At 40.3% G+C, this 17,883-nt stretch overlaps 1 protein-coding gene and 1 pseudogene across 2 annotated transcripts in view; both read left to right on the top strand.

The window, feature by feature from the left end:
• The window catches only part of ILRUN (inflammation and lipid regulator with UBA-like and NBR1-like domains), a 109,255-nt gene that overhangs the window by 52,449 nt on the left and 38,923 nt on the right, over positions 1–17,883 (top strand). The window lies entirely within an intron of this gene.
• LOC112413854 (lysosomal-associated transmembrane protein 4B-like) lies at positions 2,677–3,359 on the top strand (annotated as a pseudogene).

The raw sequence follows: 17,883 nt of genomic DNA, 5'->3' as shown, positions 1-17,883 counted from the left end.
TTGTGAAAATGACTCTACTACCCAAAGCTATCTACAGATTCAGTGCAATCCCTGTCAAATTACCAATGGCATCTTTTACAGAACTAGAACAAAAAATCTTAAAATTTGTTTGGAGACACAAAAGACCCAGAGTAGCCAAAACAGTCTTGAGGGAAAAAAAACGGAGCTGGAGGAATTAGACTCCCTGACTTCAGACTGTACTACAGAGCTACAGTAATCAAGACAAGATGGTACTGGCACAGAAAAATACATCAGTGGAACAGGATAGAAAGCCCAGAGATAAACCCACACACCTATGGTCAACTAATCTATGACAGAGGAGGCAAGGATATACAATGGAGTAAAGACAGTCTCTTCAGTAAGCGGTGCTGGGGAAACTGGACAGCTACATGTAAAATGAAGTTAGAACACTCCTTAACACCATACACAAAAGTAAACTCAAAATGGATTAGAGACCTAAATGTAAGACCAGACACTTTAAAACTCTTAGAGGAAAACATAGGAAGAACACTCTCTGACATAAATGACAGCAAGATCTCTTTTGATCCACCTCCTAGATTAATGGAAATAAAAACAAATGGGACCTAATGAAACTTAAAAGCTTTTGCAAAGCAAAAGAAGCTACAAACAAGATGAAAAGACAACCCTGAGAATGGGAGAAAATATTTGCAAGCGAATCAATGGACAAAGGATTAATCTCCAAAATATATAAACAGCTCGTGCAGCTCAATATTAAACAAACCAGCTAATCCAAAAATGGGCAGAAGATCAAAATAGACATTTCTCCAAGAAGACATAGAGATGGCCAAGAAGCACATGAAAAGCTGCTCAACATCACTAATTATTAGAGAAATGCAAATCAAAACTACAATGAAGTATCACCTCACACCAGTTAGAATGGGCATCATCAGAAAATCTACAAACAACAAATGTTGGAGAGGGTGTGGAGAAAAGGGAACCCTCTTGCACTGTTGGTGGGAATGTAAATTGATATAGCCACTATGGAGAACAGTATGGAGGTTCCTTAAGAAACTAAAAATAGAATTACCATATGACTCATCAATCCCACTACTGGGCATATACCTAGAGAAAACCGTAATTCAAAAAGACACATACACCCCAGTGTTGATTGCAGCACTGTTTACAATAGCCAGGTCATGGAAGCAACCTAAATGCCCCTCAACAGACAAATGGTTAAAGAAGATATGGTACATACATACAATGGAATATTACTCAGCCATAAAAAGGAACGAACTTGGGTCATTTGTAGAGACGTGGATGAATCTAGAGACTGTCATACAGAGTGAAGTCAGAAAGAGGAAAACCAATATCGTATATTAACGCATTTATGTGGAACCTAGAAAAATGGTACAGATGAACTGGTTTGCTGGGCAGAAATTGAGACACAGATGTAGAGAACAAACATATGGACACCAAGGGGAAAACGTGGTGGTGGGGGAGTGGTGGGATGAATTTGGAGATTGGGATTGATATGTATACATAGATATGTATAAAATGGATGACTAATAAGAACCTGCTGTGTAAAAAGGAAATTAAAAAAAATTCTTTATCTCTTTAAAAAAAAAAAAAACTCTCTGTTTCAGTTTTGATCTCTAGATCCCTCCAGTATCAGAAATAGGAGTACCCCTTGAAAATAAGAGATTTCTTTTTTGATTAAAAAAATGCTATCCTAAGCTGATTGTGATTTGTATGGGAAGTGTTTTTAGAAGGGACATTTCAATATGTAAATGAGATCAGAAATCCTGAAATATCTTTACCTTATAAGGTCTACATTAAGTTTAAAAGGCGATGGGCTATTTTGGCTTCAGAGAAGGAAGCCTGCAGGTTTGTACAATCCAGTTGGTTGTACTGACACCAAGTGGTCATTTGTTTGGTGGTCGTGTCCAGGTAGTTCCTCAGGAGACACAGGCAGTGTGAAGTGGCTCTACTGTTCAGATTAATCTCTAAAATGCAGTCATGTGGGTCCTGAACCTCTATGAAGCATCGAAATCAAGAGATCAGGTGAAACAGTGATAGATCTTTAAAGTGTAGTAAATAAAATATTTGCATGTCTAGGTACGAAGCGTCAAATATTTTAACTACTTGAAAATTGTGATGTGAGTAGTTTTAATGTGAACTGTTCGTGCTAACACTGTTTCCTTTATAATTAATTGTATTATTTCTCAGTAGACCAAATATATATCTAAGGGTTTAGTGGAAGTGCAAAAATATAATTTCAAAGCAGCATGTTTTTTCTTATGGTAGCCAGAGCCGTTTTGATAACGGAAATGTCTTTGATCTGGAATGTTAGGTTCCAAGGATTCTGAATTTAAGGATCGACAGTTCCTTAAAAATTTTTAACCAAATTTAATTATTTATTAATATCCATGTACTTATTGTTAAACAGAAAATAAATAGTTGTAAAACCACTGACCATTTAAAAAATAAATACGTAAGCATAATTGCTTTTTAAAAAAATATAATTCTTGGAGGCAACTGCTCAGATCTCTCGGGGGAGTCGCGGGGCAAGGGCTGGCGGGCAGCGAGCGGGGCTGGGAGCGCAAGCAGGAGTGGCTGAGGAGCCGGCAGCAGGCGCGCGGCGGGCTCGGTCCAATGCGGCTGATGCTCCCGCAAACTTGGGTGCGTGCTCGCACTGCTGTGCCAGCGGCCTGAGTGATGAAGATGGTGGCCCCCTGGACGCGGTTCTACTCCCACCGCTGCTGCCTGTGCTGCCATGTCTGCACCGGCTCCATCCTGCTTGGCGTCTGGTACCTGATCATCAATGCCGTGGTACTGCTGCTTCTGTTGAGCGCCCTGGCTGATCCAGATCAGTATCACTTTTCAAGTTTTGAACTCGGAGGTGACTTTGAGTTCATGGATGTTGCCAGCATGTGCACTGCTATTGCAATTTCTCTTCTCATGATCCTGATCTGTGCGGTGGCTACTTATGGAGGATACAGGCAACACGTGGCCTGGATCATCCCATTCTCCTGTTACCAGGTCTTTGATTTTTCCCTGAACACCTTGGTTGCAGTCATTGTGCTTGTTTATCCAGACTCCATCCAGGAATACATACGACAGCTGCCTCCTGATTTTCTTTACGAAGATGATAGCATGTCAGTGACTCCTACCTTGTTTGGTCTTTATTATTATTCTGTTTATCAGCATTATCTTTACTTTTAAGGGGTACTTGATTAGCTGTGTTTGGAACTGCTACCGATTCATCAGTGGCAGGAACTCCTCCGATGTCCTGGCCTCTGTTACCAGCAATGACACTACGGTGCTATGCACCCCTGTACGACGATGCCACTGTGAATGGCACTGCCAAGGAGCCACCACCACCTTATGTGTCTGCCTAAGCCTGGAAGTAGGGTGTAGCTGAGAGTGACAGCTTGACTTTCATACATCAGGGCAATAGGTCTTTAATTTTACTTCTGAGATGAGCTTCTGAGCTTATTTTTTGCTGAAATGCTACAGTTTAAAATTTTAGATGTTAAGTTGAAACTCTCTGTAGTTTGAAACCTATTCTTTAGCTAGAGCACCGTGATAGAGTAACTGTAGAATTCTTTCTGTGGGGGTTGCGGTGGGCTCCCCTAGTCTCAGCATTGAAACTACCCAACAATCCGGATGAACCTTTTGTCTGAGGAGGCTGTTGTACGTGCTGAGCCCCAGAGTTGAAGAATTTATGACACTTTTCTCTCCGTTCCCTCCTTTCTCTTTTGAACACGTAAAATAAAATCAAAATTATATGATGCTTAGGCCATTCCAGTTTATAGAACAAACCTTAGGAGAACAGGAATGTTAGTCGTGTAAGTAGTCCATATATACATATACATAAAACAAGTATTTCCTTAGATCCTTTATGATTTAAATTCAGTGACAATTTGAGTTTGCTGGTCAAGGATTTTGTCCATGGGCCAAATTGAAGCCCTTTGTCGATTCCTGGCAGTGAGGACAGTCAGTCGCCACCCCGGTGGCTGCTCTTGTACACCCATGTCTGGGGTCACGGCATGGCGTGTTAGAGGGGAACTGGTTGGTACTGTGTGGTATCTGGTTCTCCCTTTCTCCCAGTTTCCCATCCCTGCTCAGAGCCCCCTTTCACTAAGTGTTCTGCCCTAGCCTGACTCAGGGAGGACATCCATCAGCCTTTGTCTAGTGGAATTGCTGATATGTATTTACCCAACAATCTGAAAAAAGGTTTTCTTCTCTCCCTGCAAGGCACATCCTACTACTTTGAACTTCTGAGTATGTCTCATCATCTTTTAAAATGAGTGTAAAACAGTCTTCAGAAAAATGGGAGGTGGCGGGGGTGCTTTCCTTGTGAAATGCCCTTATCTTGACTACCTGAATTTCAAGGGACTTTTATATATTCATATGTTCAAAAGTCACACCTCTCCTGCTTGTTCATTATTGAATGTGCTGTAAATGAAGCCATTTGGAATTAAAGTGAGATTTGCCCACATCCAAGAAAAAAATATATATATAATTCTTAACTTTTGTGTGTGTATGCATTGGTAAGGGCTATAGCTTAGGTAGAATCTAGTTAAAAAAGTATTTCGTTACGTAGAGAGTATATCCCTATCATAGTGAAACATAAACACATAAAACTTCCTGCACTTCTTTGATTTTTTTTTTTAACATGTTGACTGGAGTATAATTGCTTTACAGTGGTGTGTTAGTTTTTGCTTTATAACAAAGTGAATCAGTTATACATATACATATGTTCCCATATCTCGTCCCTCTTGCGTCTCCCTCCCTCCCACTCTGGTGGTGTGTTTTGGGGTGTCTGTGGCCTTATTATGATTTTAGGCAGCCTCTCTGCTAATGAGTGGGGTTGTGTTCCTGTCTTGCTAGTTGTTGGGCATAGGGTGTCCAGCACTGTTGCTTGCTGGTCATTGAGTGAAGCTGGGTGTTGGCATTGAGATGGAGATCTCTGGGAGATTTTCGCCCTTTGATATTATGTGGAGCTGGGAGGTCTCTTGTGGACCAGTGTCCTGAAGTTGGCTCTCCCACGTCAGAGGCACAGCACTGACTCCTGGCTGCAGCACCAAGAGCCTTTCATCCACACGCTCAGAATAAAAGGGAGAAAAAGTAGAAAGAAAGAAAGAGGATAAAATAAAGTAAAATAAAATAATTAAAATAGAAAATAATTATTAAGAAAAAAATTTTTTTATTAAAAACAGAACAAAACAGAAACGGACGGACAGAACCCTAGGACAAATGGTGAAAGCAAAGCTATGCAGACAAAATCTCACACAGAAGCATACACATACAGACTCACAAAAAGAGGAAAGGGGGAAAAAATAATGTATCTTGCTCTCAATGTCCACCTCCTCAATTTGGGATGATTCGTTGTCTATTCAGGTATTCCACAGATGCAGGTACATCAAGTTGATTGTGGAGATTTAATCCGCTGCTCCTGAGGCTGCTGGGAGAAATTTCCCTTTCTCTTCTTTGTTCGCACAGCTCCTGGGGTTCAGCTTTGGATTTGGCCCCGCCTCTGTGTGTAGGTCACTGGAGGGCGTCTGTTCTTCGCTCAGACAGGACGGGGTTAAAGGAGCAGCTGATTAGGGGGCTCTGGCTCACTCAGGCTGGGGGGAGGGAGGGGCATGGATGCAGGGCGAGCCTGCTGCGGCAGAGCCCGGCGTGACATTGCCTTGCCTGAGTCGCGCCGCGCGTTCTCCCGGGGAAGTTGTCCCTGGATCACGGGACCCTGGCAGTGGCGGGCTGCACAGGCTCCCGGGAGGGGAGGTGTGGATAGTGACCTGTGTTCGCACACAGGTTTCTTGGTGGTGGCAGCAGTGGCCTTAGCGTCTCATGCCTGGCTCTGGGTTCCGCGCTGATAGCCGCGGCTCACGCCCGTCTCTGGAGCTCCTTTAAGCAGCGCTCTTAATCCCCTCTTCTCATGCACCAGGAAACAAAGAGGGAAGAAAAAGTCTCTTGCCTCTTCGGCAGGTCCAGACTTTTTCCCGGACTCCCTCCTGGCTAGGCGTAGTGCACTAACACCTTTAGGCTGTGCTCACGCCGCCAACTCCAGTCCTCTTCCTGCATCCAACCGAAGCCCAAGCCTCAGCTCCCAGCCTCGCCCGCCCCAGCAGATGAGCAGACAAGCCTCTCGGGCCAGTGAGTGCTGGTCAGCACCGGTCCTCTGTGCGGGAATCTCCCCGCTTTGCCCTCCGCACCCCTGTTGCTGTGCTCTCCTCCGTGGCTCCGAAACTTCCCCCCTCTGCCACCCGCAGTCTCCGCCCGTGAAGGGGTTCCTAGTGTGTGGAAACCTTTCCTCCTTCACAGCTCCCTCCTGCTCGTGTTGGTCCCGTCCATATTCTTTTGTCTCTGTTTATTCTTTTTTATTTTGCCCTACCCAGGTTCGTGGGGGAGTTTCTTGCCTTTTGGGAGGTCTGAGGTCTTCTGCCAGCGTTCAGTGGGTGTTCTGTAGGAGTTGTTCCACGTGTAGAGGTATTTCTGATGTATCTGTGGGGAGGAAGGTGATCTCCGCGTCTTACTCTTCCACCATCTTCCCCCTCCTCACTTATGTGACAGTAATTTTAATGTGCATCATTGGTTTAATGACTACTTTTCTTGTGAGGAGAAGGAAGAGCATTGTCATATTAAATCAACATATTTGATCATATGATACATTTTGATTTCAGAAATATTAAAAATGAGGTGAAAAGTAAGACTCACAATGGAGGAGATATGTCCATTTCCCGGTCACAAAAATGTTTACATGTATGCTGGTACATTACTGCACCACCAGGGAAGCCCTGATATTTTAATTTTTATGATGCAGTTTATATTCCTTAATTATTGCTCGAAATGTAGCTGTTATTTTATTTTTAAAAACCTCCTATTAGGGGCTTCCCTGGTGGCTCAGTGGTTGAGAATCTGCCTGCCGATGCAAGGGGACACAGGTTTGAGCTCTGGTCTGGGAAGATCCCACATGCCACGGAGCAACTAGACCTGTGAGCCACAACTACTGAGTCTGCGCGTCTGGAGCCTGTGCTCCACAACATGAGAGGCCCGCACACTGCGATGAAGAGTGGCCCCCACTTGCCGCAACTAGAGAAATCCCTCGCACAGAAACGAAGACCCAACACAGCCATAAATAAATACATACATACATACATACATACATACATACATACATACCTCCTGTTAGTCTTGCAGTTAACTGTAGGAATTTTTGAAGAGGGTATCTTTTTACTGAAAAGCAAATTCCATTCTCTTCCTGTAATGATGCTTTGACATTAGCCACACAGTGCTCTAATGAGTTTTTCCTTGGAATGGCAAAGATATTTATCACTTAGAAATTGGTTCATTCTGTAATCTTTATCTTGAAAAACAAAATGCCTTTTTAAAAAACCCTCTTAATTTTTCTCCTTTTAACTTTAAAGAGCTTATGGTTTCCTTTCTTTACAAAGAGAATGTCAATGTCAGACATTTGGCTCCAGGTAGGAATGCTTTGAGCCTCTGGATTTTACTTGGTAGTGATCAATGTCCTTCCAGTTTCCTCTTATGATTTCTAAGAGTTTTGCTTGTACTTTGTTTTGAGATGGTCTTGAAAGTAACTGAATTCTACAGTGGGTCAGGCTTTGGCTTAGTAGCCACTTCAAAGTCATTTTTTCCTTTTTTAGTTTTACAGTTGTCTTTTGTATTTAGAAATCAGAAGTGAATAGGAAAGCAGACCTTATCTGACCTAAGTCTTACTAAGACTTTAAAGAGCATTTAATACTACATTTTATTTAACTTGGTATAGCCCAAATAGTATCATTTCAACGTGTGGCTGTAGTTCCACTTCAAGCACTCAGTAGCTACATGTGGCTAGTGGCCTGCAGCTCTATAAACTCTGGTATGTTGTACCAATTTTTTTTGTTTTCTGTAACAAATTGTGTAGAATTGGTGGCCATCTTCTTCTAAAGAATTTGCTAGTGAAACCTGGGCCTGGAGGGTTCTTCTTTCTTTCTTTCTTTATTTTTGGCTGCATTCGGTCTTTGTTGCTGCACGTGAGCTTTCTCTAGTTGTGGCGAGCGGGGGCTACTCTTCGTTGTGGTGCTTGGGCTTCTCATTGTGGTGGCTTCTCTTGTTGCAGACCACGGGCTCTCGGTGCATGGGCTCAGTGGTTGTGGCTCGTGGGCTCAATAGCCTAGGCTCAGTAGTTGTGGCACACGGGCTTAGTTGCTCTGGGGCATGTGGAATCTTCCCGGACCAGGTCTTGAACCCATGTCCCCTGCATTGGCAGGCGGATTCTTCACCACTGAAGCCCTTCAGTTTATTTTTATAGTTATAGATCTGTTCAGGTTATGTTTCATCTTGGGTGACTTTGCGTAATTCCAAGGAATTGATCCTTTTCACTAAATCATTGAATTTATGTTTGTAGAATTGTTTGTACTATCCTTTATTATCATTCTAATGCTTTCTGTGTATATAGTGATATCCTCTCTTATTCTTGATATTTTGTGTCTCCTCTCTTTTTTCTTTAATAATCTTGATAGATTTCTTAATTTTAATAAAACCAGCTTTTGGTTTCATCGATTTTCCTCTGTTTTTCTGTTTTCAGTTACATGGATTTCTGCTCTTTTTATTTATTATTATTATTATTATTTTGGCTGCGTTGGGTCTTCATTGCTGTGTGCCGGCTTTCTGTAGTTGCGGCGAGCAGGGCTACTCTTTGTTGTGGTGCGTGGGCTTCTCATTGTGGTGGCTCCTCTTGTTGCAGAGCACGGGCTCTAGAGCACAGGCTCAATAGTTGTGGCACACAGGCTTAGTTGCTCTGCGGCATGTGGGATCTTCCCAGACCGTGGCTCGAACCCGTGTCACTGAATTGGCAGGTGGATTCTTAACCACTGCACCACCAGGGAAGTCCCTGGATTTCTGCTCTTAATTTTATTATTTCCCTCCTTCTGCTTGACTTGGGTTTATTTTTTTCTTTTTCTAGTGTCTTAAGATGGAAGCTTGGGGTCATTAATTTGAGACCTTTCTTTTATAATGTAGGTATTTAATATTATTCTCTTAGTCTGTTTGAGCTGCTGTAATAAACTACTATAGACTGGGTGGCTTGTAAACAACTGAAATTTATTTCTTACATTTCTGGAGGCTGGGAAGTCTAAAATAGAGATGCTGGCAGATTCAGTGTCTGTTGAGGGCTAGTCTCCTACTTCGTAAGGTGGCCTTCTTGCTGTATCCTTTCTGGGATGTTTTTAAATAAGGATGCTAATGTCATTCATGAGGGCTCTACCCTCAGGACCTAATCACCTCTCAGAGGCCCAACTTCGAAATACACTCACATTGGGGATTAAGTTTCAAAATAAAAATTTGGTGGGGGGAGGATACAAATGTTTAGTCTATAACAACTGTAAATTTCCCTCAGAGTGCTGCTTTTAGCTGCCTATCATAAATTTTGAAATATTGTATTTTCATTTTCATTCAGTTCAAAGTATTTCCTAATTCCCTTGAGACTTCCTGTTTGACCCATGGATTGTATTGAAGTATGTAGTTAAGTTTCCAAATGTTCGGTAATTTTTCTGTTATCTTGTTTGATCATTTCTAGTTTAATTCTATTATGTTAAGAGAGCATACTTTGTATGATTTCAATTCTTTTAAATTTGTTAAGGTGTTTATGACCCAGGAGATACACCCAAGAGATATTGTCTATCTTGGTGAGTATTTCATGTGTACCTCGAAAGGATGTGTATTTTGCTATTGTTGGGTGGAGTGTTGTATAAATGTCAGTTAGATGTAGTTGGTTGATGCTGTTGTTCAATTTCTCTATATCTTTATAGATTTTTATTGGGGGGATCAACTAGTTGTATCTATTACTGAGAAAAGAGTGTTGAAGTCTCCAACTTCAGTTTAGGACTTGTCTGTTTCTCCTTTCAGTTCTGTCAGTTTTGGGTTCATGTATTTTGAAGCTTTGTCGTTAAGTGCATACACATTTAGGATTATGTCTTCAAGGTGCGTGACCCATTTATTATTGTGTGATGTCCCTCATGGTCACTGGTATTTTCTTCACTCTGAAGTCTGATATTAATATAGCCACTCTGGCTTTCTTTGATTAGTGTTTGCATGCTGTATCTTTTCCTAGCCTTTTACTTTCAGCCTACCTATATTATTATATTTGGAGCTTCTTATAGACAGCATATAGTTAGGCTATTTTTTTTTCCTTTCTGACAATCTCTTCTAATTGGTGTGTTTAGACTATTCACATTTACTATAGGTATTGATATATTTGAATTTAGTTCAACCATTTTATTATTTTAGGACTTTTAAATCAATTACATCACTAAACTTATTTGTGATTAAATTCTTTAAAAAATGTATTTGTCCTGATAATAAAAGAAATATATGACCTAGAAGATACAGAAAACATAAAGAAAACAACATTTATTCTGAAATACAGATATAGACACTGTTAGTGTATGTATCCAAATATTAAAAGCATAAAAAATTTTGTTTTTCAAATTTGGTATTGTGCTACATATAATTGTATAACCTACTTTTTTCCGATTAACTAATATTTTAGAACCTTCCCCCTACTATTAACCAAAATGTTGTAGATTGTTCTTTCTTTTTCGGTTGAGATAAAATTCACATAACAAGTTAACCACTTAAAGTATACAATTCATTGGCATTTAGTACATTCACAGAATTGTGCAGCCATCATCTTTTTAGTTCCAACACATTTTTATTACCCCAAAAGGAAACTCCATACCCATTAAGCAGCCACTCCTCATTCATAGAGCCCCTGGTGACCACTAATGTACTTTTTGTCTCTATGGATTGATAATTCTTTTTGCTGTGTTGGGGCAAGGTATATAAATAGTGATCAAAAAAATAAAATATATTAGACAGCCATCTCAAAAACAGAATCTGGGCTGCTTACTAAGAATGAACAAACCATAATTTACTTGGCTCACTTACAGTTAAATTCTTAAATATTCTTCTTTATTAAAGAAGGACAGTAGAGTAGCAGCGTGAACCTTGAAGTCATACCATCTGGGTTTGACTTCTAGTTCAACAGTGCAGTAGCACTGTGACCTTTAGGAAATTATTTTATCTTTCAGTGACTCAGTTTCTTCACCTATAAAATAAGGAAAATGGTCCTCACCTCCTGGGGTTTTGAGGGAATTTGAGGAGTTAATGCATGTGAAAGCTTTTAGAACAGCACCTGGCATGGTAAGCAATGAATAGGTGTTAGATGCTGCAGCTGCTACTGCTTCTTGTTGTTGTTGTTGTTTTTCTTTTTATATATAAATTTATTTATTTTTGGCTGCATTGGGTCTTCAGTGCTGCACACGGGCTTTCTCTAGTTGCCGTGAGCAGGGGCTACTATTCGTTGTGGTGTGTGGCTTCTTACTGCGGTGGCTTCTCTTGTTGCGGAGCATGGGCTCTAGGCACGTGGGCATCAGTAGTTGTGGCACCTGGGTTCAGTAGTTGTGGCTCCTGGGCTCTAGAACACAGGCTCAGTATTTGTGGCACACAGGCTTAGTTGCTCCACGGCATGTGGGATCTTCCCAGACCAGGGCTCGAACCCACGTCCCCTGCATTGGCAGGTGGATTCTCAACCACTGCGCCACCAGGGAAGCCCCTTCTTCTTGCTATTAAAAGATATGACTATATTGTGAAACCTTATGTGGTAATCCTTCCTCAACTGTTTACTTGTCTTGTAAGGACCCTCTTAGTAAAGATTCCTTAAGGTTTTTCCATGTCAGATATTTCAGTGATCTCTTGACCTGGTGGCATCTTCAGGGTGGAGTCAAAAGATTCCAGGTCATAAAACAAGAAAGGTGTTAAACATGTGGAATACCCAAGGCAGAAGAATATGCAGCTTAATGTGCACTAAAAATTATGCAGAGAATTAAAATTTACCAGAGCAGAAACCACCAGTGGAAACCTGTGGGAACCACTACTGGGGTAGAAAAACCAGAACTGTAATTGACAAATTACTGGAGGCTCAGTGTGGACAAGCCTGAGAGATGAAGACTCTAGGAGTGTCCCCACACTTTCGTGATTTTACCTCAAGAATCTTTACCAGGTTTTTCCAGTGGATATTGGAGGAAAAAAATCCCCTAATTCTTCTGGCAGGGAAGGGGGAAAGTAACTGTTTTGAAATTACCCGGGATATTGTCTGGGTAATATCTCCTGCCCTCAGGAGAAATTATTTTACCAGAGCCTTACCTGCTGTGGGTTTATCAGAGCCTAACTGACCTAGAGGAAGGGAAGTGCCCAGCTCCAGTCCCCTTAGCCATCCTGTCCCATAAATGGGGAAGAAAACTGAGAAGCACTGATGAAGTTCATAGTCCAGGGGCACAGGCTCACCAAAAGACTGAGACCTAATCATAGGACTGCAGAATGCTTCTCCTCCCCCTACACCTAAAAGACTCTTTTCTGCAGTTCCTTTTACACAGTATATTCACGTACACCTTTCAGCAGAAAAGGAAAAGACGAAAAACACAGTTTGAAGAGACTGAACAAGCCTCAGAACCAGAGTCAGACATGACAGGAGTGTTAGAATTATCATTCTCCTCAACTTTTGAAGGATAACTTTGCAAAGTACCAAATCCTAGGCTGGGAGGTTTTTTTTCCCCCTCAGTATTTTAAATATTTCACTTCGCTCTCTGCTTCCTTACATGATTTCTGAGAAGTCATATATAACTTTGATTTTTTTTTCTCTGTCAGTAAAAGGTTTTTCTCCTCTGGCTTCTTTCAAGATTTTTTCTTTATTGTCAATTTTCTGCATTACGAATATGATTTACCTATGTGTAGTTTTTTGAGCATTTATTTTCCTTGGTGTTCTCTTAGCTTCCTAGATCTATGGCTTGGTGTCTGATGTTAATTTAGGAAAACTTTCAGTTATTATTACTTTAAATATTTCTTCTGTTCCTTTCTTTCTTCTCCTTCTAGTATTCCAATTATGCATATGTTACATCTTTTGTAGTTGTCCCACAGTTCTTGGGTAGTCTTTTCCATTTCTTTTCCCAGTCTTTTTTCTCTTTGCTTTTTAGTTTTGTTTGTTTGTTTGTTTGTTTTTGCGGTACACGGGCCTCTCACTGTTGTGGCCTCTCCCGTTGCGGAACACAGGCTCCGGACGCGCAGGCTCAGCGGCCATGGCTCACAGGCCCAGCCGCTCTGTGGCATGTGGGATCCTCCTGGGCCGGGGCATGAACCCGTGTCCCCTGCATTGGCAGGTGGACTCTCAACCACCGCGCCACCAGAGAAGCCCTGCTTTTTAGTCTTGAAAGTTTCTACTGACATATCCTCAAGCTCAGAAATTCTTTTCTCAGCTGGGTCCAGTCTACTAATGAGCCCATCAAAGGCATTCTTCATTTCTGTTACAGTTTTTGATCTCTGGCTTTTTTGGTTTGTTTTGTTTTCTTAGAATTTTTGCCTTTCTCTTACATTATCCATCTGTTCTTGCATGTTGTCTGCTTTTTCCATTAAAATCTTTAGCATATTAACCAGATTTTAAAAATACAAAGAAAACACATTGGAGAATGAGTAAGTGAAGGTAGGATTAAAAGACTTATTCTTTTAAAAGTTTCTTATTCTTGTTTAAAAATACTTTACTTTGGGGGACACATAGTTTTCAAGGGTAGGATTCCTCTCTGTCCCCCTTTGCCTGGCAAAGCAATGAAGCTATTCTTTTCTACTTCAACCAAAACCCTATCTCCGAGATTCGATTCGGCACTGCTGTACAGAGGCTGAGCTTTCGGCATCTGTGGGAGTGGATGTTAGTAATGTATGAGGGTTAGGAACAACACGGTGTTGAGGGATAACAATGTTGTTTATTGCTCAGAGGTCCTGCACAAATCTCTATCCTTGGCCCTTGGGTTTTATCGCTGATAAAATAGGACTGTTACAGAGGCTAGTACAAGGGATGATGAGAGCTTGAGCCTTGTAATCTTCTATGATGGGCCTTATGCCTTGAAATACTTCATTACTTACAGAATATTGATTAATTGGGGGAGGAGGTTTTGAGGGATCTTTTTGAATGCTGATGGGAGGTGTGCTGTGAATTTTGCTAACATCATTTGGAGATTTTGCCCATAAGGAAATGGTAGCTGATTCAATAGGAACAAATGATCAGTGTTTCCAGAATCTGCTCTAGTACCATGAGAGACCGAACAAATAAAGGGTCATTTAATTCACCTAGTGTGTTACTTTGATGACTACTGTCAAATTCTAGAATTATTTCTCCCAAATTCTAGCATACTTGTCTAAGAAGTCTCAGCATAATAAATGGGTAGGGGTGGATGAACTAAAGAGAACAGAGTAAGTATCTCCCAAAGGGCCTAAACAAAAGGGAGCAGGTTCAGAGACAGGAACCTCTTGCGGTTCATCAGAGATCCTCCCCATTCTAGCTGTTTTAGTACTAAAAGGCAGTGGCTGTTTTATAGTAGTATGGTTGAGCACTGAAAGTTTGGCTCAAGTGTCAGCTAGAACTGGAAGAGATTCATCCCTAATCCGTAGAAAAGTTCTACCAAGCTGATTAAGAGGGAGGATTGGGAAGAGTGCCTGTAGTTCCTCACAGCCCCATCATTGAGAATTGGGAGGAAGGTGGAATTAAAAGAAAAAAACCCAAAAAAACAAAAAAACTTTACTTTGGGCTTCCCTGGTGGCACAGTGGTTGAGAGTCCGCCTGCCGATGCAGGGGACACAGGTTCGTGCCCCGGTCTGGGAAGATCCCACGTGCCATGGAGCGGCTGGGCCCGTGAGCCATGGCCACTGAGCCTGCGCGTCCAGAGCCTGTGCTCCGCAACAGGAGAGGCACAACAGTGAGAGGCCCACATACCGCAAAAAAAAACCCCAAAACCCTTTATTTGTTTGTTTATTTAATATGGCTGCGCTGGGTCTTAGTTGCAGCACATGGGATCTTCGTTTCTGCGTGCAAGGTTTTCATTGTGTCATGTGGGATCTTTAGTTGCGTCATGCAGGATCTAGTTCCCTGATCAGGGATGGAACCCGGGCCCCTTGCACTGGGAGTGTGGAGTCTTAACCACTGGACCACCAGGGAAGTCCCTATTTTTCTTATTCTTAATTGATCTAATATAACAATTTGTTCAAAATAATAACAGCAACAGTGTAATCAATTATGTATGCTTGTGTTCAATTATATGTGTTTGTGTGTATAAACCATTTACATACATATATATATACATATGTGTATACATACATATATATACGTGTGTGTGTGTGTGTGTGTGTATGAATAAGTGAAATGAATGACAGCAGTGATACAAGGGACAGGAGGGAGCGATTAGGAGTATTTTGCTATTATATGATACCTGCACTATCCATGAAGTGGGTAGTGTCATTTATGATTTCACTTGGATTAGTTGTTAATGTACATTGCAAACTGACAACCTCATTAAAAGAAAAAAAACTAATTGTTATACTAAGAAAGGAGAGAAAATGGAATCATGTAAAATGCTCAATTAAAACCTAAAAGGCAGAAAAAGAGTAGAAGAGAAAAATCAGAACAAAGAACAAGAGCAATAAATAGAAAACAGTAACAAATATGGTAGATATTAATCCCGCTATATCAGTAACCACTTTTAAACCTCAGTAGTCTAAATGTACAAATGAAAGAGATTGTCAGAATGGATCACAAAACAAGACCCAACTCTACATTGTTTTCAAGAAAATTCTAATATAAATGTACATATACATTAAGAATAAAGGGATGGAGAAAGATGTACTGTGCTAACACTAATCCAAAGAAAGCAGAAGTAGCTATATTCAGTCAGAGCAGACTTCAGACCAAAGAAATTATCAGGGATAAAGAGGGATAGTATATAATGATAAAGGGGTTAGTACTCCAGGAAGACATAAGAATTCTTAATGTATATGTGCCTAACAACAGGATATCAAACTCTGTGAGGCAAAACTGATAGAACCGAAAGGAGAAATAGACGAAGTCTCCACTATTTTAGTTGGAGACTTCAACACTTCGTTATCAGAAATGGACAGACCCAGCAGACAGAAAACCATAAGGACATAGTTGAGCTCAACAACACCATCATTATGCTGGATATAATTGACATCTGCAGACTACTTCATCCAACAGCAGCAAATTCTTCTGAAGCTCACATGAAACTTTTCACCGAGGTAAACCAGATTCTGGGCCATAAAACACCTTAACAAACTTAAAAGAATAGAAGTTATACAATGTATACTCTTACACCACAATGGAATTAAACTAGAAGGCAACAACAGAAAGATAGTGGAAGAATCCCCACACTTCTGAATAACATATGGATCAAAGAAGAAATCTCAAGAGAAATCTAAAAATACTTTGAACTAAATGCAAATGAGAATAACACCTATCAAAATTGTGAAATGCAGCTAAAGCAGTTCTCAGAGGGGAATTTATAGCATTGAATACATATGTTAGAAAAAAAGAAAAACCTAAAATCTATAATATAAGCTTCTACTTTAGGAAACTAGAAAAATAAGAACAAATTAAATCAGAAGAAAAATATAGAGTAGAGCAGAAGGCAGTGAAATTGCAAGTAGAAAATCAATAGAGAAAACCAATAAAACCTAAAACTGGTGTTTGGAAAAGGTTGATTTAAGTCAGTAACCTCTGGCCAGGCTAAGAAAAAAAGGTAGAAGATACAAATTACTAAAATCAGAAATGAAAGAGAGAACATCACTACAGATCCCATGCACATTCAACGGATAATAAGGAATATTATGAGCAAGTCATGTTGGTAACAAACAGATGTAATGCCCATAAATTTGATAACTTAGGTGTAATGGACCAATTTCTTGAAAGGTGCAATCTGCCAGAGCTCACCCAAGAAGAAATAATCTGTATAGGCCATATCTATTAAAGAAATTAAACCAACAATTAATAACCTTACAAAACAGAAAGTGCCAGGCTCAGATGAGTTCACTGGTGAATTCTACCAGACATTTAAGGAAGAAATTTTGCCACTACTCTGGAATCTCTTCCAGAAGAGTGAAGCAGAAAGAATACTTTCTGACTCATTCTGTGAGGCCAGCATTACCCTAATGCCAAAACCAGACAGACAGTACAAGGAAAGAAAAATGATAGACCATTATCTCTCATGAACATAGATGCAAAAGTCATCAACAAAATATTAGCAAATCAAATCCAGCAATGTGTAAGAAGAATAACATATGCTATGACCAAATGAGATTTATCCCAGACATGCAAGGCTGGTTCAGCATTCAAAAATCAATTAATATAGCCCATTATATGAACAGGCTAAGAAGAAAAGTCACATGTTCATATCAATAGATACAGAAAAACCATTTGTTAAAATCCAACACCTATTTGTGATTAAACTCTCAGGAAACTAGGAAGAAAGGAGGGGATCGCTCTTTACTTGATAAAGACTATTTACAAAAAATCTTTAGCTAATATCATACTTAATGATGAGAAATTAGAAGTTTTCTGCTCAGATCAGAAGTGAGGCAAAGGAAAGTCCACTGCTTTTCAACATCGTACTGGAAGTCCTAGCTAGTGTAATAAGACAATTAAAGCGAAATAAAAAATCTTCAGATTGGGAAGGAGGAAATAAAACCATCTTTTTTTTGCAGATGGCAAAATTTGAAAGAATCAACAACAAAATATCCTGGAACTAATAAGCAACTATAACAAGGTTGCAGGATACAAGATTGATTTACAAAAATTAAACACTTTCCTATAAACCAGCATGAACATGTTCAATTTGAAATTAAAAACACATTACCATTTATGTTTTTATCCCCCCAAAATAAAGTACTTAAGTGTAAAGCTATCCAAGTGTGAACTAGATCTATATGAGGAAAACAACAAAATTCTGATGAAAAGAATCTGAGAAGAACTAAGTAAGTGAAGAGATATTTCATGTTCATGGATAGGAAGACTCAGTGTTT

The sequence above is a fragment of the Neophocaena asiaeorientalis genome, unplaced genomic scaffold, assembly GCF_003031525.2.
Source record: "Neophocaena asiaeorientalis asiaeorientalis breed wild unplaced genomic scaffold, Neophocaena_asiaeorientalis_V1.1 scaffold46, whole genome shotgun sequence".
NCBI lineage: Eukaryota > Metazoa > Chordata > Mammalia > Artiodactyla > Phocoenidae > Neophocaena > Neophocaena asiaeorientalis.
Note: the sequence above shows the minus strand (reverse complement) of the source record. Positions and strands in the feature narration are given on the sequence as shown.